Genomic DNA, 26,083 nt, shown 5'->3' with positions numbered 1-26,083 from the left:
TAGATTTCTGTGTTTTGTTATTTGTGAATTTTCAGATGTATAAAGTGACGTCAAGTCTTCCCTGAAACGGAGAAAATATCATGTGGTCATTGGGAGACAGGGTTGTCCTGGAAACCAATCCTTTTTTAAATTGTGAAACTGACAAACCTAACACGCCAAAGACTAAGTCCTAAATCTGAAGATTGACAGTTTGCAAAGCCATGCAGTATATATTTAGCCACAAGGTCATCTATTTCCCAGATGACATCAGCAAGAGGTTTGCCTGTTTCAGCTGAGACTGACAAAGATGAATTTACGTCACAATAGCAGGTACAAGTATGAGGAAGTTTGAGGAAATACACGCCTAGTTGTGACAGGATTGCTGAGAAGTCCTGGGCTTAGCCTAAGAGAGACAAAGACACATGCAGCCTAGTTGGCAAATATTGCATTTATTCCTGGTGATACAGCCACAGATATACAGGAAATCATTATAAAATTAGCACAAAAAAATGTTCTTTAATTGTTTCCATTGGATGTGTGTGCTGAAAACTCCTTGCTTTTCACAACTCAGGTGTTCATATTCCTTTACTAAACGTTTACTAACCACGAATGCCATGGAAACATTTAGGCTGGTTTTCATGATATGGCACAGACTTGATTAGGGAACATTTTATAGAGAGAATTAGCAGCCTCGCTGGGAAAGCAAAAGAATATTATCTCTGTTTCTCTATATAATGTCAACTGACTTGAAAGAGTTTTTCCAGACTTGACAGTTTTTTGTTTTGTTTGCTTGCTTACTTGCTTTGGGGTCATTATTTTTTGTTTCTACAGAAGGAGGAGACATTTAAGCAAACGATTAAAGTGAGGAAGCAATGTTTGTGAAAGTGTGCCCTATAAATACTCCAAACAGAGGGACTCATAGCAAAGGCCAAAACCCAGAATTGGAACAAGTTTGAACATAGTAAGTACTTTATTGAGTGTGGTGGGAAACTAACAGAGGATTTTGAGCAAAGGCAAATATTTGAGCAGATATTAAAAAATTTTTGAGCAATATTTCTGAATGTTACCTTTTCTCCCAAATTTCCATTAGTGACTGGGCTAGGCTGCTGAAATTTGGGGATTTGTAAAATGACAAAGTGGTTTGGAAACCTTAGATCTTGATTCTTTTATCTATTTGATGTGGGGGGCTCCTGTCACACTTGGGGGGGGGGCAGCTGCCTGAGGGTCTGAAGCACAGTCATAATGATATTTGCTCACCAGGGTAACTGAACTGAATTCAACACAATCCCAGAGTCTCAGCAACAAGTTTGTTTCTGGAAACAGTGAGAAGTCTGTCACCTGTGGCCTAGCGTACTCTGCGACAGCAGCTCTTATGAAAGAGCTGCAGGGTCTGAATCACCTTCCTTCTGCACCAAGGGGAAGATGAGCCCCAGAATAAGGGCTCGTCTTTTATTCCTAAAGATAGACAGAAGCTGCAGCCGTTGCAGCTGGTTTCCTTGCCCAGTGTTGACCCGATGTGCTTGAAAATTGAAGTCGCTGTGAACTGGATTCTAACTGAAATCCAAGAAAACCTGCCCTTGGAATAATGTTGTGTTTTATAAAAAAATTTGAAAGCCGGAAGATTTAGAGAGTTGAAGCTGAAAGCTGGTTTGCTGTCCAGTTTCTTGGTTCCAGTGACATTATTTCACACTAATATATTGTTATCATGGGCCATTCTGAAATTTCATTACAGATAGAGACAGTAGAGTGATTTATAGATATAGAATTATAATACAGAATATATATTTGTAATGCAGAATATACAGAGTAGAAACAAGCTTTACCATAAAGAATGTCTGTTGATGGATAAATTAGCGATACAACCCAACTTCTTGTTTAGAACTGTAACTGATGGATTGTGTGAAGGCCTGGTCTACTACCCTGTGATGTGTGGGTATGTGTGTGGCGGGGAAAGGGTGAGGGGAGAATGTCACTGTCCATTCAAGGAGAGGCTGTGACAATCTCACGTGGAGTTTGCCTCAGGTCACACTTCCTTGTGCATGATTCTGTTTACTCTTGCAGGCAAAATGGATGCCATTTTGAAATGCCGATTGTGGATGTAAAGTCACATTCAAATGTCTCTCCTATAATAGTTATTCTACCTTCTAGTTAATACAGTAATAATCTCAACTACAGGACCAGCTGTGTCCCTACTCTTTCCCCCACCCCAAACAGACTCACTTGAGATTGAAGTTATGAAACGGATTGGATTATTTGGTGGGGTAAAGTGGTTTAAAAGACAGGATATGGATGTAGTATAAAGTACAGTATTCTAAGCCAAAATAATTCTGGCTATGTTATGTTCCCTTCAAAGATCTTTTAAAGAGAAACATTGACTTATTCTGCTACAAATTTATGATTTTATCAGTTGTTCTAGTTGAATACTGGCATTTTCACGTTTCAACCTCATACACTGGTCTTAGGGTTTGTGGTCAGAGTGGAGAATGACAAGGAAGCATTATTTAATCTTAAGCTATATAATGCTATAAAAACTTACTATACCTAAGAACATTAAGTTTCATATCTTTGAGGACAAAAATAGCTGCCAAGAAAATATTTTTAAAACAGACTTTTTTCATGAGCTTTACTGTCAGGAAAAAACCCCCAAAACCTGAGATAGATATTTCTAGGTTGAATTCAACCCCTATAAAATGACTAGAGTGAACTTCATGGGATGCTTCTTCAAATGTCTTAAAATTTAATAAATTTCTTTTATAGGAATATTACTAATTTTCTGGCTTAAAATTTTCCACAAGTGTTTCTGAAGCAATGCTAGAATAAAGTACATCAGGGCAAGTTAAATAGCTAAAATTTTACTCATTTTAGCCCTATATTTGACTAAGTGGCCTGGAAATAATCACTAATCTGTCTTGGTGCATGCAAAGGACTTTTATGCAAGAAAAAGTACTAGTCTGTTTTATTATCCCATATCCAATAGACACAGAGAAAGCATCATTATCACCTCCCTTTGGTGTTATATACAATTGACAACTGAAATTCCATGTGATGTGCTTGTACACACACAGATATAGTGTAGACATAGCATACAGTAGGACACACCTGGAGACCATGAAGTCTCATGTGAAGAAGCTGTTCCTTAAAGATCTCTGAGGAACTGGTGGGATGAAAAATCATGTGTCTTGGAGGACCTGATAGCTCACCAGTGCCCAGCCTTCCTCAGAAGCCCTCTATGGTGGCATTCATTCAACCAAGAAGCTCTCCAACCCCACACCACCCTACATGCACTAACTACTTCTGGCTCTAAGCGACAGCTTTTAGAATAGTCATGAATCATCGAAGCCCCTAAAGGGCCATTTACTAATCCAGATTTTCCCCAACTGCATATACTATCACTTGGGCCTTTTGGCTTGTGGCCTGACCATTCCCAAGGCTTCCCAGAACCATCTTATTGACAGGAAATAGCAGAACCTGTTATTCTATTTGTGTCTTAGGTGCTAAGAAGGGGACTACTCTCACTGTGAATCAGAGGTCTGAGAGTGAGGAGAAAAAGCCATCTTACCTATTTTCCCCCCAGTTATTTTTCTTCAAAATAGAAAGAGCTACCATTTTCCTTATCACAGAACATACAAATTTTCTTCATAAAAAAACCAAATCCATAATCCCAATGATAACCATATTTTGCTACATATAACATTTGGTAAATATAACCCTTTTACTTACTTCACTCTGTATGACAGTCTCTAGATGCATCCACGTCTCTACAAATAACCCAAGTTCATTCCATTTTATGGCTGAGTAATATTCCATTGTATATATGTACCACAACTTCTTTATCCATTCGTCGATGGGCATTTAGGTTGCTTCCATGACCTGGCTATTATAAATAGTGCTGCAATGAACACTGGGGTGCATGTGTCTTTTTGAACTATGGTTTTCTCTGGGTATATGCCCAGTAGTGGGATTGCTGGGTCATATGGTAATGCTATTTTTAGTTCTTTAAGGAACCTCCATACTGTTCTCCATAGTGGCTGTATCAATTTACATTCCCACCAACAGTGCAAGAGGGTTCCCTTTTCTCCACACCCTCTCCAGCATTTGTTGTTTGTAGATTTTCTGATGATGCCCATTCTAAGTGGTGTGAGGTGATACCTCATTGTAGTTTTGATTTGCATTTCTCTAATAATTAGTGATGTTGAGCAGCTTTTCATGTGCTTCTTGGCCATCTGTATGTCTTCTTTGGAGAAATGTCTATTAAGGTCTTCTGCCCATTTTTGGATTGGGTTGTTTGTTTTTTTAATATTGAGCTGCATGAGCTGTTTATATATTTTGGAGATTAATCCTTTGTTCGATGATTCATTTGTAAATATTTTCTCCCATTCTGAGGGTTGTCTTTTTGTCTTGTTTATGGTTTCCTTTGCTGTGCAAAAGCTTTTAAGTTTCATTAGGTCCCATTTGTTTATTTTTGTTTTTATTTCCATTACTCTAGGAGGTGGATCAAAAAATATCTTGCTGTTATTTATGTCAAAGAGTGTTCTTCCTATGTTTTCCTCTAAGAGTTTTATAATGCCCAATCTTACATTTAGGTCTCTAATCCATTTTGAGTTTATTTTTGTGTATGGTGTTAGGGAGTGTTCTAATTTCATTCTTTTACATGTAGCTGTCCAGTTTTCCCAGCATCAGTTATTGAAGAGACTGTCTTTTCTCCATTGTATATCCTTGTCTCCTTTGTCATAGATTAGCTGACCATAGGTGGGTGGGTTTATCTCTGGGCTTTCTATCCTGTTCCATTGATCTATATTTCTGTTTTTGTGCCAGTACCATATTGTCTTGATTACTGTAGCTTTGCAGTATAGTCTGAAGTCAGGGAGCCTGATTCCTCCAGCTCCATTTTTTCCCTCAAGACTGCTTTGGCTATTCGGGGTCTTTTGGGTCTCCATACAGATTTTAAGATTTTTTGTTCTAGTTCTGTAAAAAATGCCATTGGTAATTTGATAGGGATTGCATTGAACCTGTAGTTTGCTTTGGATAATATAGTCATTTTCACAATATTGATTCTTCCAATCCAAGAACATGATATATCTCTCCATCTGTTGGTATCATCTGCAATTTCTTTCATCAGTGTCATAGTTTTCTGCATACTGGTCTTTTGTCTCCCTAGGTAGGTTTATTCCTAGGTATTTTATTCTTTTTGTTGCATTGGTAATGGGAGTGTTTCCTTAATTTCTCTTTCAGATTTTTCATCATTAGTGTATAGAAATGCAAGAGATTTCTGTGCATTAATTTTGTATCCTCCAACTTTACCAAATTCATTGATTAGCTCTAGTAGTTTTCTGGTGGCATCGTTAGGATTCACAGATGAACCGGTTTGCAGAGCAGAAATTGAGACACAGAAGTAGAGAAAAAACGAATGGACACCAAGGGAGGAAAGCGGTGGGGGGTGGGGTGGTGGTGTGATGAACTGGGAGACTGGGATTGACATGTATACACCGATGTGTATAAAATGGATGACTAATAAGAAAAAAAAATATATATATATATATAACCCTTTTAATGTTTTCCTATGCAATTATATTATGTTTATATAATTAAAAACTTTAATGGAAATGACTCATTTCTATTTAATAATCTTTCAAATTTGGTGGTGTATTATGAGCCCCATTACATGTCAAGAAAAGTTTACTGGCTACAGAGTGTCCTTCATGGGAATACACCACCATTTATGTAAGAAATTTCTTATTGTTGGGCATTTAGTTGACAGTTTGTATTTTATTTTATTATAAGCAACATTGAAGTGAAAGTCCTAAAAGATCCATCTTTTCAATTGTCTATTTCCTTCCTATACATTCCTAGAAGTGGGTCTCTCTGGTTAAAATATGTTATTTTAAGGGCTTTTGAGGTGTATTAAAAAATTGCCCTCAAGAAAGGACATGTGTGTTTTTCCTCCCACCAATAGTGAATGAGTGTGGGAGGTTCCCTTTTTGAGTCAGCCTTCAACGTGTCATGAATTTCTTTCCGTTGGGTCATGACAGAATATAAACTCAATGGAGTTAGGGTAGATTTGAGAAGGAAAAAATATTCTCAAGAGAAGTTGGGACTCTTGTGGCTCTCTATGAGTCACATATGTGAACCTTCCTTCCTGCCTGTGCTCTTGTGGGGAGCAGGCAGTGTTAGGGCCATGTGTGGCATGCTAATGCTGTCTGGCATATGCTTACAACTTCATTGGGGTTTGATGTGGATCCAGGAGGAAGTGGATGAGTCCCATAGTGTTTACCAGACGCAGCATGAGAAAATAATCCCCGTCCTGCAAAGTGGGTTCCAATAGTCAAAGCTGTGTGAGAGGGCCAAGGGGACTGAGAATCCTTCCTCTAGCTCATGCTTTAAGGACGTTAAATAAATGCTCTGAGATAGTCTACAAAATAAGGCATGAATAAGCAGGAACTGGATTCTTGATCTAACACTCCTTGTCAGTGCTCTAGGAAGAAAAAATATATATAAACTGAAAAGGCTAAATGAAAAAAAGAAATGGAAACATATTACACTGTTGGCAGGAATATATTTCTGATAAAATGACAAAATCTGGGAGCTTCATCCTTCTTTGAGTCTCCTGATGAGTAAACATTATAAAGTCAAATTCCTGTAATAAGCTAATCATTCTGAGATTTCAGTTTTGCTCCATCATTTATCCTATCCTGTAACTCCACCGTCGCTGAGTTGAAAATCAGTTAGGAGGAGGCTTGTCAAAGGCAATTGTTCCTACATTCTGTTTCTCGTCTTTTTAGAAATGCCTTTGTACAATAGGCTATTTTTCATTTCTGATCGTGGCCAGCTTGACTGGCCTGTTGTGTATGGGTCTTACCCTAAGTGTGATGAGAGGCCACTGGAGGATTGCAGGCAGGGGAATGACATAACGTTCGTTTTCTCAGGTGCGTCTCTATTGTCCTTTCTTCTGGGCTGGTGGAAATAGTGAGTCTCTCCCACCTTCATCAGCCCAACATACATGAGGCAACCAGACCCCTTAGAACTTCCCTTGGTAGCTTAAGGAATTAAACTAAACTAAACTATAATATAGTGACTCAGGTTGATCAAATGTCTAATACTCATTCTGTTGTTTCGCCACCCACAAAGGTTGGGGGGAGGAATCCCACCACTAATATCCACCAAGTGGACCCTCCAGTTCCAGAGCCTGTTCTGAGGTGTCCTTGTCTGGCCTTGCCAATTTCTCATCCAGCTGCCATGATCTGTTCCTATTGTTAATTTCTGTGACTCTTGTTCCTTTTATCTCTTCCTGCTTCCATGGTTTACTACCACATCCTGCAGTTCAAATTCCTATCATTGCTTGGGGCTTTCTGTATTATCTCAGATGAGCTGTTTGGCTGCATATATTTTTGGACCCATGGTGAGACCCCTGCTATACATCATTGTGGAAATGCACAACCATAAACTTTTTCTCTCTGGGACAGAATGACATTTATTCTTGGTAACGATTTTACTCTTTGTACTCCTCTCTATTATTTTTGGAGTGTTAAGCAAGGTGAGAATAGTTGTGTATGACCCATTACATAATAAGATGAAAATAATTTATCAACAAAAAAATGGGGGAGAGAATTTCAATATCTAAAATGAATGATAACTTTTCTATGATGCAGTGCTTTCTCTTCAGATATTAAACATCCTGCTTCACTTTAGTACTCAGTAGTAATAACGGGCTGATAGAAACTGATCAGATCCAAAATTGAATCATCTTGTGTTTATCTAAAAGACAAAGAGAAAATATTAATCAATTATACTTGCTTGAAACAAGTTCTATTTACATGAACCTCTCACAATGATATGACACTACTAGCAAAATACTTGCCCGTCCCTAGGACCAGGTGCTTAAAGATCTAACCTATGTCAGCAACAGGAAGATGGCAGATCGTCTCTTTTTTAGATCCAGACACTATACTCGAATAGTTAACCACAAACTATTAAAATGTTTGAGCCCTAGTAATATACCTTCAGAAAAAGGAGGAGTACAGGTGGGGCTAAAAGAGAAAGAATCTTACGTCTATACCGCCTCTGCAAGAGTCTGGAGATATAAAGCCAAGAAATTTGAATAGAGCCTCTTTATTTGTAAGGTTTACCCAGTAGAATTAACTAAGAAGTAGTATAGTGTCATGGCTGAGGGCACAGAGTCTGTAGCCAGACTGTCTCAATTTGAACACAAAGTCAGCCACTTACCTGAGTGATCTTGAACAAATTGTTCAACATTTCCTTGCTTCAGTTTTCTCCACTATACGACGGAAATCACGAGATCTACTTCCTCAGGGCTGTTATGAATATGCAATGAGGAAATGCATCTGAAATGCTTAGCCTAATACCTAGACCAGATTGAGTACTTGATAATGGCATCGTTATGATCATCATCACAAGATTTTACCTTAAGAAAGATAAGCCAGTTTTAGCATGGGAAGGCCCAAGATATTGTAGAAAAAAATTTTCATCAGCTGCCAGAGTAGAGAATTCTTCCTATGGGATTCCAGAAGAAGGAAATGTACTGAAATAATCTATTAAAGTATCTACTATTTATTTTTATAATAAACTGTGTTTTTTTAATTATCATAGAGTAAAATGGGAATTTTCTTTTATGAATGTTAACACATGTATAGATTTGTGTAACTGCCACCACAATCAGAAGAGAGAACTCTCTTCTGACTATATCACCACAAAAAATTCCCCTGTGCTGTCCCTTTGCAGCCAACCCTCCTCCATCCCTAACTCCTGACAACCACTGATCTGTTTTCTATCATAATAGTTTGACTTTTTGACAATGTCAGATGAGTGAAATCATATATTATGTCATCTTTTGAGATCAACTACTTTCACTCCGTATAATGACTTTGAGATTCATCCATGGTGTTGTGTGTAACAATATTTTGTTCCTTTTTATTGCTGAGTATTCCACGTACCTCAATTTGTATATCCATCCCCCCATTCAAGGACATTTGTAGATAGAGCTGCTACAAACATTTGTGTCCAAGTTTGAGTTAATCTAAGTTTTTATTTCATTTCTGTTGGATCCCATATTGGCAACTTACACTTTAGCTGGAGGAGTAGAAACCTCAGTAGTCAGAGAAGTGATCCAAGTCAGTAAGTGGATTTCAACCATATTAGTGATACCCCAATAGATACTCCAATAATATAAGAAAATCTGTTAAATTCATGGACATTTTAAATAGAAAAGCTTAATTGAAAAGTGGTTAGCTGATATTTTTCTTCCTTAATATCATGAAGAGTGTATGTTTATTGTCCATTTTGAGTTGTTTTTGTTTGTCTTTTCAAAAGCAGGATTTTTATCTAGAATTTCTAAAGGTTGAACATTGTATTGAAGTTCTGATTCAGTAATGCAACTGCTTTCTAAGTTTAATAATGCCCTTTTCCTTTTCCAGTCTGAAAGCAAGACTATTTTTAATGTTTTCACCAGGATCATCAAAATAACCTTTCACAAAAACAACTTTTGACTAAGGTTATTGCTTGTCTCTTTGCTGAGAGTTGAGAAATCAAGTAGAATTGTCCACGTGTTAGGAAACTAAAATTGAATACGACAAGAAGTCCAAATATTAGTGTTTTTTCCTGTTGGGCTAAATAAAGCTTCTGCTGATTCTTCAGTGTTTCCTATAACATGTTAGAACCAGAGTTAAACAGTTAAAAACTCTTTCCCCTGGTAGGCTGGCAGTTTAGTTTCCATCATTATTCACTCTGCTATAAAAGAAAATTCATCACAAATTGTTTTAGTCTCTCAGAACATTTTTATTGGCAAATGAAGTCAGCAGTTAATGGGTTCTCATTCAAAACAGAACAACAGCAATACCAACCAGTGAGTATCTAAAAACAGTAAGAAACACTGTTTAGATCTTGAAAATAAAAACTAGCTAGGAGAAGGCAGGTTGTGGGGTGAGGTGGGCTTGGCCTGCTTTAGAACATCTTCAGTGTCCCCATGGATCTGAGCAGAATTTATCAGACAACTGATAGAAAGAAAACCATACTATTTCATAGGTTCAGCTTATGTCCTAACTACCATCCTATCATGGGAATTTTATTTCGTGTAGATGAATTTCCTGGTGGAAACCATGTCTTTGATTTGCTCACATAAAGAATTCCTTACAGAAAAATGTAAACACAGAAAAAATTAAAAAGGTGAAGAGAAAAGAGATTTTTCTCTAATCCTTTAGGATCTTTTCTACAAATAGCCCTGGAAAACCTATTTGATGAGGGCAGTTTGCTTTGTGAGCAACGATTTTCATGGCAAAAGATTTGATTGTCTTTTAGGATATTTTCATCAAGCTGTGATAAACCAAGAAGTTCCCCTTCTCCATGTTAGGAAACTGTCTGGATAGTTATCACATTGAAATTGCATAGTTATATCACCTGAGGACTTTATTGTTGTGTTTCTCTTCCATATTTTGAGTGAGTTCTGTAAACACTACATTGATAACTAGTTTCTCATCCATAGGAACTCAAAACTTTCTATGTTGCCAAACTTAAATATACATAAATAAAGGAAAGTGGGCTGTGTAGCACAAGTAATCATTAAGGATTGAAAATCGTGGTTTCTTAACTGGGCTCTGCTGTCAGTTTTGGAAACTTGGACCTCAGTTTTCTATAAAGCAAATTTTAAAGTTAGTCAAATGTTGGTTTCAATCCTAGCATTGCCATCTAATAACTGTGATTTGGGGGTAAGTTATTTAACTAATATAATCCTTACTTTCTTTATCTTTGAAATGATGAAAATTGTCCTTAGTATGCCTACCTAATAAAATAGAGGCAATGCGTGTGAGAGCACTTAGAGAACTTTCAGGTCCTGTACAAATATATGGTATCATTTACAACCAAAGCTATGCTGAAAGGGAAGAGACTGACTTGGGCCATATCCACACTTCAGTGCTAGGATCTATGGTGATGTCATGGAAATGGCTGAAATTTTAGATTGTTGTTATTTGGATACTTCTGCAAATAAACTCAGTTTTTTCTGAAAGCTATGCTCAAGTTCTAGAATCATTTTTGTTGCCAAGTGATTAGAGACAGCTTGGGACATAAACTCAGCCTTTGGCAGTTGCACTCACTTTTCCACGCACAAGTCTATCTTCCACAAATATTGTTTACCAAAGTGAGCTTGTTCACAGAGCAGGTTCTGGCCTAATATTTCTTACACTGGAAAATATTTACATTCTCTCTGGCCAGACCAACGCAAGGATCAGCATCTGTGGCCTGCACAACTGAATGGGACCCTTGAGATGAGCTGTATGAGCCTTGTTTATCCTAGTAAGGTGAGCGATTCTTTGTTTGCAATTTGGAGCATGGTTCCTTTTTGTGTCAGGTCCTGAAATCCCTGTAGGACCATGGAAGGACTTCCTAAGCCATTAAGTAAGAAGGCAATGGTAGTCAGACACCAAAGAAGCCTGGCTAGAGGTGGCCTAGGGTCTGCCCTATTTGGGATTTATCACAGACACAGGGCTATAGGTCAGGGATCGAAAATCAGTGATGTGGAATTCAGGCAGGAACTCAGGATGAGTTTTCAGCAGGGCCAGGCAGAACACAAGGAATGCTCTGAAGGAACACTGGTCCTTTTTAATCTTGATAAGTTTACACATGCTCTCTTGGTCATTTCCCTGAGCACCACTGCTGGTCTTAAATGATTAAGATCAGCTGGGGCAGACCTGAGTTTCTTAATGGGGATGGAATATTCTCATTCCCACAAGTTTCCTTGCTCTCTACCAAGAAGAGAGACTGTGTTCTCTAGAAGGATTTTGAGCTTTGGATTTTAAGGTTGTCAGCTCTCAGGGTGAAGAGTGTGGGTGGTCAGAAGAGACCTCTCCTCGGCTTGGTTTCCAACTCCAGGTCCAGACCTCAACTACATGGCTCTGCTAGAGTCGGGACCATGAGGACCCTAACAATTTCCACAGCAGGTGTAACCATCCTGCTGATGAGGATGCAAATGATCGACTCCTGTCACCAGGGTCCTTCACTGTATGCTCACACTTGCACCACTCACTTCTCATATTTCAGTTTGTTCTGAAGAAAATAACCAGCCTTCATTTCCATTGCTAAAACCTGAAATTAAATAGTTCCCTTTCAAAATATAACGTTCTTCATTTTTGTCTGCCAAATTCACACTCATGGCAGGCACTGAATTCTATATGATTAATTAATTGGAGTTGGAGGTGAGGTGAAAAGATTGCTTGTAGAGAACTCTTCAAAATTCATCCCTGGGTTATACACACTGAGTAATTATGCCTTTTCTATATCTAGGTCTAAAGTAGGAAGACTTTTCAAAGATTTCTTTTCAGGGTGTAGATTATTCAAGTGACTTTTCTTCACTCCTCTTATTAGGTTTATTTTTTCCATTTCTTTTTTCTTGAACCCTAACTTAGTAAGAAGGTAAAGGTAATCAAGTAGCAGAGGAAATAAGCCATTCATTTTTCTGTCAGCAGCATTGTGGAAAGTTTTGATAGAGAACAGCAAAACTAACAACTAAATTTAGATGTTTGAGTTACTTGGGAGTTTTTTTCTTTCTATTTGTTAATGTGATAATTCCACCTAGGGATTAACAGAATGCAAAAATAGCAGTATAAAAATGTACATAGGTGGAACAGATATCTTGATGATGCTAATTGGAATAAAGGGGGAAAAAGACGAAACAATAGCTTGTGCCTGTGTGTGTATTTGAGAAAAACCAATGAGGTAAAGTGACAAGGTGATTATATTTGCAGCAAGAAAATTGATATGAGTCCTATCTCTTCCAGTTACTAACAATTTAACCATGGATGAATGAAGACACTTAATTTCTCTAAACCTGAGTTGACTCCCAATCCTTAGCTGTATAACCAGGTTACTGTGAAAACATGGGATAAAATAAATGAAAACATTATTAAAACTCAAAGGTATGAGAACGTGCCTTCAAGCATTGTCAAGCGTCTGTAGAAAGTGACGTATCCTATTTAGAGGAAACACACAGGACATATACATGAAAAACAACATCTCATGTCTATTTTAAATGCTCATCAGCCCCCCTTCACATGATTAGAATTTAACTAACCCCCAATCAATGGACCCTTGGGTTTTACTTCTGACTTTCCCACTAATTCATTGGGTAAACTTTGGCAAGTTTTTTGAACCTTCCCCACCACTCCCCACCCCAGGATTGTTAAGACTGTTTACCCAACATCCCCCAAGTTTCCTGACTCCCAGTCTTGCCTTTAGTGAGTGGGAAGAGTGCTATCAACCACATACAGAACTAGATACCTGTCTTAGACTGTGTTCCCTGAGAAAGCAGATGCTGAGACAAGGACTTGAGACTAAGTAGCTTCTTTGGAGGGTGATCTCAAATAGGGGGATGGAGAAATGAGACAGAGAAGGGCAAGAAGTCAATGCAGAGTGCATTAATGAGCAGGTTAACAGTGCAGACAGCTGGGGCTCCATCCCTCCGGGGACATTTGGGACACTGTGTGGAACATATGGGCAGAGTTGTCCCATTTAAGAAGAGAGGAAAGTGGATTATATTTTTCTCCAATTCTTTTTCTTCCTCAGCTGAGGGTTATTCTTGAGACAGCACCTCTGGGCTGCTGTGCACATTGGCCAAGCATGTTGGAGAAATCCTGCAGGGACGCATCACAGGTGTCTACACAAGGGAGTCATCAATGTGCATGGGGAGGGTGGGTGCCAAGGACATGTGGGTGGGGTCATGGCAGCACATGCTACACGTAGCCATGTGGCTATATTTGCCACATGCCAATCCCTGTGGCAGGCAGGGAGATGCGCGGCACAGATCCCCCTCAAGGCGGGAAAGCTGCTTAGCTCAGGAATGGTTAGCTGACAGCCTCCTGCTGTTAGTGCCGTCTGGATCCTCCTCAGGTCTGGAGCTGAGTTACCGCTCTGCTTGGGGTGAGTGACCCTCCAGCTAATGACTGAGTCAACCTGCGGTACAAGGGCCTGTCCATCCTGCCCAAAGTAGGACTCCTCTAATGGGTGATCTTTGATCCACAGCCCCCCCATGGTAGAGGCTTTCTTAGGTTCACTGCAGCCTGACAGCTCTCTCTGCCCATCATGCTTCATCCCCTTTTCCTTTCTCAGTTGTTACTACCTAGTAAACCTTTTGCTGTCTCATGCTTACTCCATCTTGGTGTCTGCTTCCTGGAGAACCCAACTTGTGACAAATACCTAATTCTAAAGGGAGGTTTGGAAAATGTCAACCTCTGATCTCAAACCAAAGAAGCATCTACCTTCTATAGGTGGACAGGAAAGTTGGACTGAAAAGACCTTTTCTACAGTAGGACTAGACAAGACAAAGATTCCCCCAAGTATATCAGAAGTCAATCAGGCAAAAATACAATCAATGAAAACAAGAAAAAAATGGACATAAAATAAATGGTAGGCAGACTCAGGAGGGTTGGTAGACATTGAATAAATACTTGAAGGGGATGATGGAATTTCCCTGTCTAAGCATTTTTAAAAAGAATAGATTATTTATTCCATTGAGGTGTGTCACTTCAAAATCCTTATTATAGATAGTGTTATTTTTATTTTTTGAAGTTTTACAGATGACTGTATCTCTTAAAGAAAATAGCAGAAATATTCAGGACTGAATTGCATTAGTCGCTAGATTTATACACATGACATTATAATAGTGGGGAAGGCTGGACCAAGAATCTGTATTTAGATTTAGCTGCTTGAAAAGAAGGGGAGGAAAGGGAAATAGTATGTTTGAGAGTCTTTTGTGTACTAGAAACTCTAGCAGGTGTGTTCTTTATCATTCACCAAATATTTTTTTGAGAACTCTGTTTTTGCCAGGCACGGTTCTAGATATTGAGATACATCAGGAATGAAACTACAATTTCCTGCCACTGAGATGACATTCTGGAGGGAGAGAAATAGATGCTAAATATTAAAGTGAAATAAATAGCCATCATCAAAAAATCTACAAACAATAAACGTTGGAGAGGGTGTGAAGAAAAGGCAGCTCTCCTGTACTGTTGGTGGGAATGTAAGTTGGTGCAGCCACTATGGAGAACAGTATGGAGGTTCCTTAAAAAACTAAAAATAGAACTGCCATATGACCCAGCAATCCCACTCTTTGGTATATACCCTGAGAAAGCCATAATTCAAAAAGATACAGGCACCCCAATGTTCATGCAGCATTATTTACAGCAGCCAGGGCATGGAAGCAACCTAAGTGTCCATCAACAGAGGAATGAATAAAGAAGATTTGGTACATATACATACAATGGAATATCACTCAGCAATAAAAAAATATAATAATGCCATTTGCAGCAACATGGATGGACCTAGGGATGGACTGTCATACTGAGTGAAGTAAGTCAGACACAGAAAGACAAATGTCATATGATATTGCTTATATGTGGAATCTAAAAAAAGGGGGGGTATAAATGAACTTATTTACAAAACAGAAATAGAGTCACAGATGGAGAAAACAGGCTTATGGGTACCAGGGGATTAGGGTGTGGAGGGATGAATTGGGAGATTGGGACTGACATATACACACTACTATATATAAAATAGATAACTAATAATAACCTGCTGTATAGCACAGGGAACTCTACTCAGTACCCTGTAATGGCCTACATGAGAAAAGAATCGTAAAAAAAAAAAGAGTGGATATATGTATATGAATAACTGATTCACCTTGCTGTATACCTGAAGCTAACACAACATTGTAAATCAACTATACGCCAACACAGATTTTTTTTTTAAAAAGTGAAATATATGATAAAGTATCTTAGAATGTGATACACAATACGTAAAAATAAAAAGAGCAGGGAAATCCAGAATTCCCGGTAGGGTGTGGGTTGCATGTAAATAATGTGGACAGGGTAGGCCTTATTGAGAAGATGACATTTGAGCAAAGACTTGAATGAGGTGAGGGAATTAGCCGCCTGGATACTTGCAGAAAGAGAATTCCAGGCCCATGTAGGAGGCAGTGCAAAGCCCTAAAGCGTGTCAGAGGGAAACAGAGAGGCCAGGAGAGGGATGGAGACTTATACAAATCAAACCCCCCTCCTAACTCTCCGAGCCAGTGACCTCAGGTTCTTATTCATGTCTGTCCGACTCCCAAACTCACCCTCTTGTTTATCCTGCTTCTGACATTCCATAAAGGGGAGGAAAACCACCGCACTTCCATCTTTCCAAAGTCTAGTCCTTTCCCTTCTAACCGCAAACCAGTGCAGTTTGATGAGACAATTGTCTGGCCACAGTGCATGCTCACACTCACAGAGGTAAATATAGATTGTCTTTGCTATACCAGAACAGGCATACATACAATGAAGCAGATTGGAAAGCGGAGTTTGAGAAGCATCACCGGCAATCACATTGCATTTGTGGTATTATCTGTTCTGTTTTCCTAGAACACTCATTAAATGGTAAATGGTTACGCGTGACTTCAGCAGGTCTCTAGGAGACCGAACAGCTTACTTGAGAGTCATTTTTACTGAAACAGCTGGAAGAACTGACTGGTCGTTTGGACATAGTGGAGACCAGCCTAACCCTCAGGACAGTCCTCTTGGAGCATCCCAGCTCCGGCAAAATATTTGAAGTGACATATTTCATAATTGCTCCCAGTAAATAAATGTTTACTCCTTCTGTAGAAACCAATTTCAGTGCCTTTTACTGAAACTAGCAACACCTCAGCTTACTTGCTCAGAATTGTTCAAAAGATATACACATTATTGTTTAATTAGAAATACATTGGTTGACCACCCTTATCTGAGTGGAATTTTTATACCAAAATGGACAGCTCCACATCCCCATGGATATCCCACCAGTTGACTGTCTTGGACCTCTTTTTGACCATCTCTCATCCTTTTCTTTTTTTCCCCTAAAGAACTCTAGAATGCAATATCTCCTAAAGAACATCAATAGAATTAGAAATGAATTAGAGGGAGGATGTCAGCAGCTCCTTGCAATGAGAATGACACTGAAAAGCATCTCGTTGTGATACACATCTTATATAACAGATGCTGTGGATTTTTTAAATGAGATTCTTTTATGCATAAAGTGCAATTTTTGGAGTTCCTTAGAAGATAGGTACTGTGTACTTTAAAATTGCACTATGTAATCTATGGAACAAAGATAAAAACATCTAGTGTTTCCAAAGCATTGCTTCCCAGGGATGTTCAAATGTGCTAAAGATATGAACTCATTGATCATCCTACTCTCCTTTTAGTAATAAGAGTCAGATATTATTGTCCTGATTTCATAGACAAGGACCCAGTGCCAACCTCTGGCTGTTCAGAGAGAGAGAGGTGTCTAGGGATTAAAGCTCTATCACCACACGTGTTGCTTTCCTTAGTTTTAAATAAAAGCTTGTCTCCTTTACATTTCAACACTGTAATTTCTTTTGTCTTTTGGAAAGCATACAAATACACACATGTTTACACATACAATTTTTTTCCTGACTGCAAAACAAGAATTTGCTGTGGAGGTCACTCTTGTGCTGAAACTTAAAACAGTTTTGTAAAAATGAATGAAGGTCATTTTTACCCTGAGCTTTGCAAAAAATTAAAAATTAATAATATCCAGTGCTGACAATGGTATAGGGAAATAGGTACTTCGATCCATGGTTGATGTGAAAATGAATTGCCACAAAACTTTTGGAAGGTTAACTGGAAGTTTCTATTAAATGAATATATTACTATACTTTTGTTTTGGGGAATCTATTCTACAGAAATAAATGCACCAGATACATGCACAAACATGTTAATTTTAGCATTATTTATAGTGGCCAAAAGCAAACAAACCAACCAAGAAAGCATAGGAAAAATGCAATTTCTCATCAATGGTTGAATGATTCAATACTTTCTAATTCTAATGAATCTAATGATTCATAGTTCCTAATTAATTAGAATTTTAATGTAACCATTAAAAGAACAAGTTAGTTCTATGAGCATTTACCTGGAGGGAAAGCCATGGAAACGAAATGAAAAAATCAAATTGAGGATAATATATATAACAATCTGCTTTTTAAATTAAAAAAATACTCATATATAAGGAAATATGTATTGTCTACGTATTTACATGCATGGAGGAAACTACAGAAGGATAAACCCTAAATAGTTAATAATGACAAGCTTTGTGTATCCTTGTGTTGGTGGAGCTAAGAAGGAGAGGAAGAGTGAATGGGGAGAGCCAGGGAGATTTGGGATTTTATTTTGATCAACCTGTCTGCTTAAGCATGGACTACTTGTGAAGTTTAAAATAAATATCTCACAAAAAAAATTTTAACGAAGAAAGTCATGACACAGAATGATGAGGTAGAAGGATAGAGATCTGAGTGTCAGCCAGATGGCGTTGCCCCTGTTTTGCTACATGCTGCTCTGTAACCTCCAATACATCACTAACTCCTCTGATTATCCATTTCCTCATATGAAATGCAGATAATATGTAAAGCATAAGGCACATTGCAGGCAGGTAGTAGGCACAGAACAAATGTTATCTATTACTACAGAGGAAGAAAGTTTTCCAGGTGGGGGTAGAAAGAAGCAGGAGAGAAAGGTTGGGCAGAATGGGAAGTAGATTCTCCTGGGATCTCTAGGTCAATTCACAGAATTAGGAATTTGTTTCTACTGTCTCAAAACAGAGCCCTCTGGGACACACAGAAGGACTCATTATTTGCGAATGACGGTGTTTCTCTCAGCAGCCTTAGAATCTCAGGCTGGAAGCTGAGAGGAACTGATGGATGTTACTTCTGAAGGGTCACCTTTTCACCAACCATGAGAATCAAATGGCAAACTGTTAGTCTTTCTGGAAATCAAGACTCACACTGACAGATTTTTGTCTCTAACTGGAAAGAAGGGACAGTCATGCTGCTTCTAGGATTACAATGCATGTCAGGAAGCAGAGAAAAGAGGGACAAGGGCAGGGGGGATGGGGAGATAGAAAGCCTATGTGTCAGCCAACAGAAATGATTAAATTGGGCAAATATCCCTGTTAACCAGCTGTGAGTAAATTACTGCTAAAAGGAAATTATTCCAGCCCTGATGGGCCTGCCTTGATGCCTTATAGTTTTATCCTTAAAAGCTACCAGTCTCAAGATAAAACCCAAGGCAGAGATAAAACCAAAGTTTTAGATAAAGGAAAGGCAGTGGCCTCACTGCAGAGGTGAAAGGAACCAGCCTCGAAGAGTAAGCCAGTCCGAGTGAAGGTTACTAGAAGGTAATGCGTCTAAGACTGTACCAGAAGCTAGAAGAGACAAGGAAGTATCTTTCCCTAAGACTTTCAGAGAGAGCATGGCCCTGCCAACACTTGATTTTGGACGTGTAGCCTCCAGAAATGCGAGAGAATAAATTTCTGTTGTTATAAGCCACCCAGCTTGTGGTACTCTGTTAAGAGAGCCCTAAGAAACTCATATAGATTTTGGTGGGACTCCGGGGACTCAAAAACCCTAGATAAGGTGTCCTAATCCACTTGGGCTGCTACAACAGAATACCATAGACTAGGTGGCTTATGAATAACAAATTTATTTCTCATAGTTCTGGAGGTTGGGAAGTCCAAGATCAAGGAGCCAATATTCCCAGCAGATTCGGTGTCTGGTGAGAGCCCACTTCCTGGTTCATAGAAATATGTCCTCTTGCTGTGTCCTCACACGACAGAAGGGGCCAGGAAGCTCTCTGGGGTCTCTTTTAAAAGGGCACTAATCCCACTCATGAGGGCTGCTGCATCTTCATGACCTAATCTCCTCCCAAATGCTCCACCTCTAACATCATCACATTGGGCATTAGGATTTAGCATATTAACTTGAGGGGGACACAAATGTTCAGTCTAGAGCATATTGCCTCTCCTTTTGGGGTAAAATTTTAGGATTTATGTTTGGAGAGGCTGGTTCTTTGTTTAAGAAAAACATCAAGATTCCACTGCTTATTCTAGACAGAGCATGGACACCATCATTCTAAAACCCCCTGCACAGAGCAGGTAGGAGAGCAGAGACTATCATATATTTAAATTCCTGTTTTGTTGATGCTAAGCTGTGGATGGTATGGAATAATTTTCAGTGCATTAACTTATACATTTATATATTTAAATATTGGAGATCACAAGATAAACTTGATTAAGGATTTGGTAATTCTCCCTAGTTGAACTTGGTGTCCTGTCCAATTCTGTTGACTTTCTTCTGGGTGAGCCATAGAGGTTTCTTGTCTGATGTGGTTCTATGATGGAAGGCATCTGGCTCACGTCAAGGCCTCTAATACTATTTTCAGATAGCTTTTAGTCTTTGGTTCAGCACATACTGAAAATACTTTTTATAAATAGTTTTTATGGAGATTGTGCTTACCTTCAACGTGTTCTGTAAAATATGGCATCTTTCCCTAGTTGCTTATCTTGAGAATGGCATTTTTGTCTTTTCTTGAACTTGAACTTTACAGTAGCATAAGTACTGTGTTTTCTTTGCCTGCTGTGTTCTTTTTCATTAGTTGCCTTTAGATTCTGTTCCTTGACCGAATGCCTCGTGTAGCATCATGACACTTCCTGCATGACACCATTAAACACCTTATAGCATCCTCAGCTCAATTCATAATCATATCTACTATACCTATAGTAAAAGACAGTCTGGCTTTATTAACCCATCTTGCCATTCCCCACTGTAATAAATAAACAGAATAGCTGTTTGTTCTTATTAAATTGCCAGATATTTTGACTGACCCTTATACCACACATAGAGACTATTATATACTGCGTTATTTGTCCATAAGATTAATGCTTTGAATTCCCTTAATTTCCCATGAAATAATGTTTCAGGTAAGCTGCAAACTCTTATTTATTCAAACAGAAATACCTGCAGACATAAGCCTAACATGTGATCAACTGATAGGGCAGTAAAATGTAACAAAAAATCTTAATATCAACAGGGTTATCAGTCACCCTACATCATAGGGAAAATATGCCTACGCATTTATACCCTGTACCTGGAAAATTTTTTCAATAGCAAATTTCCATTTTCCACTTACTGTATAAAATCCTGTTAGCATGTCCTTTTGCCAAGGAAAATTGAGTTATTATTACAAAGTGTTTGTAGTAAAAAAGATTTGATGTTTGCAAGGAACAACATTCACTTTTTTTTTTAAAGTCTTTATTGAATTTGTTACAATATTACTTCTGTTTTATGTTTTGCTTTTTTGGCTGAGAGGCATGTGGGATCTTAGCCCCCCACCAGGGATCAAACCCGCACCTCCTGCATTGGAAGGTGAAGTCTTAACCACTGGACTGCCAGGGAAGTCCCAACATTCAGGCTTTTAGAAAGCAGAGCTACTTAATGAAGTGGGTTTGTTTAAAATCTTTTTAGAATTTATAATATACTCATAATACCTAAATGTTTAAAGCAATATAGGACAAGACAATGATTAAGAATCAGTATCAATTAGGGAACACTTCCTTAAACAGAATTGAAGCCAAATTTGACAGAAGTGACAAAGTAGTTTGCCAAAGAGGAGAGGAGAAGTCTAAGGAAAAAAGAGACCAGGATTTTCAGCTTAGTGATAATACATTAATAACTTGGGTAACTCACATAAACTATCTGGACCCAGCTTCCCCAGTGAAAAAATGCATGGGTGGAGTTTATGACTTCTACAATTTAAACCTGTTGATAGTCTATGGAGATGGACTGAAAGACAAAAGTGGAAAAAATGATTTTACGGGAGAAGTTATTACTATTCATTTTAACCTTTGTCTTGAAAATAGAGGGAAAGATATATATTTTTATTGCTGATGATCAAATATTTAATTTAATAGTATTACAGTTGGTTTATTGTGACAATTTAGCTAAGCTATAATCTTTCCCATAGTTTCCTCCCCTGAAAGGTTCTGGTTGTATTTGAGTGTTTATTTTGTCACCCAAAAAAGAGAGAAACTTTACATTTTCTTTCCAGTTCTATTAAAAAAAAAAATGACTATAAAATAATGAGGGGTAGTACTGGATCACCATTCTAGCTTTTGGGGCATTTTCTTATACTTAATTCCAATGACCTCCCTTACTGACAAAAAAAATAAAGCATCTCACATGGGCAGCACTGTTTTCTCCCCCTTCCATTCTGCTATGCAGTCCATGTGAGCTAAGAGTGACTTTGGAGGGATAAGTGGAAACACAGCCAACACAATGGAGAAGAGTAAGAGGCCAGAGTGTGAAGCAAGTTAGGTTGTTTCCAAGAACAACTAAACCTGAAAATCACTCACATTTTCAATTGCATCTGCTTAATGAGCTGTTAAGCAGATAATATGGGGGAGGTGTCCCAATACTAGGTTAATCCTTTTCTCTCTTTTTCTCTTCTTTTCCTTTTTAATATTTTCCATGGTTGGAGGAAATGTCTTGGTGGCTGTAACTCCAAAATTCAAAACTCTGATAATCATGAATTTTTAATACTGCTTTTCATTTTTCTGTCTTTCTCTACTGAGCATGACAATATATTGAATCTTTTAAAGGACAGTCATGGAAATAACTCCTGTGTAGAAAAAAGAACTTTGGAATAGGAAATCTTGGTTCATAGACTATGTCTGCCACATTTTCATGTGGGATGCTAAGTATGTCATTTAAATTCTTTGAGCTTCAATTTTCTCATCTATGCATGGATGGTATAATCCATACTTCATAGGGTTGATGTGGGAAATAACATGATGCCATATGTAATAGAAGAGACAGGCATTAAACTCAAAGTAGGTGCTCATCCATGATGGCTGAATCTCCATCCCAGAGGTCACCTGCAGGTGTATTCTGCTATATGCAATGGCAGTGGAAGATACATGAATTTCAGAGTAAGCAGTGCCAAGTCACTGATGTATTTCCAACATTTAAATAGAAATGCTAAGTGCTACCTTTAGCAGAGATTTATCAGAAATTGCAAATTTTGTTGTGGAATAAGAATCTGTTCCTATAACTTTAAGACGAAGTCTCCACTTCTGCTCTCCCTAAAGATACAAATACATTTGAAGATATTTTTGTTCTTCAAGGTCTCAAATGTACAAGTACACTCCAGTTAATTCATTGCTTAAAAACCTTGGCATTTTAACTAGTCAATTCTCTTTTTAGTCTCCCATGACCTCAAAGGCACTGAAAGACTGGATTACTGGAAAACACTGATCCTTCTCTAGAAATACAACACGATGGCACCATCTGAGGAGGATTGCCCACTTGAGAGTTCTCAGGTCCCTAAGCTCTCGCCTCTCTGAGGTTCTCATGCAGCTTCCCTGAAGGCCTAGGGCCCCCATTTAGCAACTCCTCTGGGAGTCCTCTTCATTACCGTCTGCATTGCCTGACTCTTCTGGCTTTTTATTCCACCCCTGTGTTCCTTTCCCCACATCCCAATACATCAGCCCATCAAACACAATAATGACTCCTAATGGAAGACTGCAAGGGAAGGGGTTCACGCTCATCATCTGTGTGCTAGGAACCAAGTCAGGTATCCATCTATGTCATTTAATTTAAAGAGTTTAGATATTCATGGACTTCCTGGAAATATAGCTTTATGGCTGTCTAAGAGTGACTGTAAAATAAAATTTGGGCTCAGTGGGGTTGCTTCTGGTTGGGAGAACTTATATGCCACTTGGCATCTCATGGTAGTATGGAAAGATGCTGACTCCGCCCAGGGGTGGGCTAGTGCTGGCTAACGTGGTGCCCACTCAAAATGTGGGTGCAGCCTTAAACGATTGAGCCCTCCCTGCCTCTGAATTTACCCACAGCTTCTCACTGCTGTCGCTTGACGTGAAAGGCGAAAGGAAGGAAGATGCCTAGTGTGGGTAGGTAAGGGGAAGAGAATGTTAACTATGGCTTTAATATTGCCTTCTAAGAACTGCTCATAATTATTTAACGTCTTCTCTTAGAAAGAGACCCCCCATTTCTGATTTCTACACGCAGAACTGGTCTCTCTAATCCTGTTGCTTCTTGCTTTCTTGTCTATACCTCACTGACGGTCTTAGCGTCAAAGCTGCATCAATCCATCAGAACAGAACCATGACGGCTAATGGAGGAGAGCACAGCAGAGGATGACAGCATCAGCACCAACACCAAGTCACCTCCAGCTGATACAGCCTCTTTCAAGGACTTCAGCACTTTCTGCATACATCACCTCACTTATCTTTACTGCATTCCTAGTGACAGGACAACTACAATTATATAATTCTACCTTAAAAGGAATGCAGCCACAACGCAGAGACTGCGACTTGTCCAAAGTCAGTCAACTTGAGGAATAGAATCCACAGCTTCTGTTTATTGTTGGTGCATATTAAGGTACCTTCTGATGACACTTAATGAAGACGGTAAGCACTCATATTTAAGGAGCATGAGAACTGAACTAACTTCAATTCCACCCTGACTTGTGTCCAGCCTCCAGTCACTTACTTCCCATGTCCTTGCATAACAAAACACAGCTTGACCCTGATGATAAAGAACCTAATTATGCCAGGCTGGAAAGGATCCGTGGCTATAATCACATTGGGATAACCCAATTGGGCAAAGGACAGAAAAGCATGTAATAGAGGGCACTATATCAAACAAACAAATTGCAAATGTTTTTAATGATGTTGAGCTGAGGCCAATGATTTTCAAAGAAGAACACTGAACATGAGCTGCTGAATATATTGATGTCATTGAGACCAAAAGAAAAAAAAATGTTCAGAAAATCCTAAAATGTTGTTTTATCTATATCATTAGTCACACTGAACTCTTAGCCTCCCCGAACTTCTGAATTCAGGCATCCCTATTGCCCCAAGGGTTAGATTAAGAATAAAGTGTGTTGTTAAAAGTATAGAAACATTCTAAATATTGGAGCTTACCCCTTTAAACATCAAAATGATTGTAAATATATATATATATTTTTTTGGGGGTGAAAACTTACCAAAAAGTACAATACAAAAGAGGACACAAAGCAGAATCTCACATCTGCTGGATGAAATTCTATCACTGTTACCAACATATATGACCCCGGCAACAGCAGACAGTGATGGCTTGAGGGGATATTGCAGTGTGTAGGGTCACCTTCCCTTCTCTGAAATGTCCCAGACTGGAGTGTTTTTAAGTTATTAAATGTGCTATTTAAATTTCTCCTGCTTGCTCCTGTGCTGTCATTTCATATCACAACCTTCTTGCTACTGTCATTACCTGAATCTAATAATCCCAATCTCTACCTCACCCGCATGCTACCCACCACTACTTCTTGAAAAATATATGAGCTTTCGGGCGTAAATAATTGGTAGCATAGACAGACGAGAAGACACTTTATAAAGGCAGCATCCTAAGAATGTGGTTCTTAACATTTGCAAACCATGGAAACATTGGAGAATCTAAAAAAAGTTGTAAACACTCTCCCTATATTTACATCTGCATGTGATTTGTCAGCAGGGTTTGTGAAATATATCCACAGAAACAGAGTGCATAAACCCAACCTGGAAACAGGAAAATTTTCTTAAGCACTTTGTGGGGATTTTTCCACCAAAGGGTGCTCCTACTTACTTATGCTTCTCTGGGCATCAAAATATTTCCTACCTCTTAATCAGTTTAGACATCGTTGGTGGTAGGAAGCAATCAACAAATACCTGTTAAATGAATATTCATCTATAATATTAAGATTATTTTTATTTTATTTATTTATTTTTTTACATCTTTATTGGAGTATAATTGCTTTACAATGGTGTGTTAATTTCTGCTTTATAACAAAGTGAATCAGTTATACATATACATGTGTTCCCATATCTCTTCCCTCTTGCATCTCCCTCCCTCCCACCCTCCCTATCCAACCCCTCTAGGTGGTCACAAAGCACTGAGCTGATCTCCCTGTGCTATGCGGTTGCTTCTCACTAGCTATCTATTTTACGTTTGGTAGTGTATATATGTCCATGCCACTCTCTCACTTTGTCACAGCTTCCCCTTCCCCTTCCCCATATCCTCAAGTCCATTCTCTAGTAGGTCTGTGTCTATATTAAAATTACTTGATATTAAAAGTTAATATGAGATGTTATAAATGCAATAAAAGAATTGGGCATGTCTGAGCCCACACAATAGAATGAGAAAAATACACAGCTGACCCAATCATAAACACCTATAAAATAATTGATAGCTATTATGTATGATTTC

The sequence above is a fragment of the Balaenoptera borealis genome, assembly GCF_965194805.1.
Source record: "Balaenoptera borealis genome assembly, chromosome: 2".
In the NCBI taxonomy this organism is placed as follows: Eukaryota; Metazoa; Chordata; class Mammalia; order Artiodactyla; family Balaenopteridae; genus Balaenoptera; species Balaenoptera borealis.
This window is presented reverse-complemented; position numbering follows the sequence as displayed.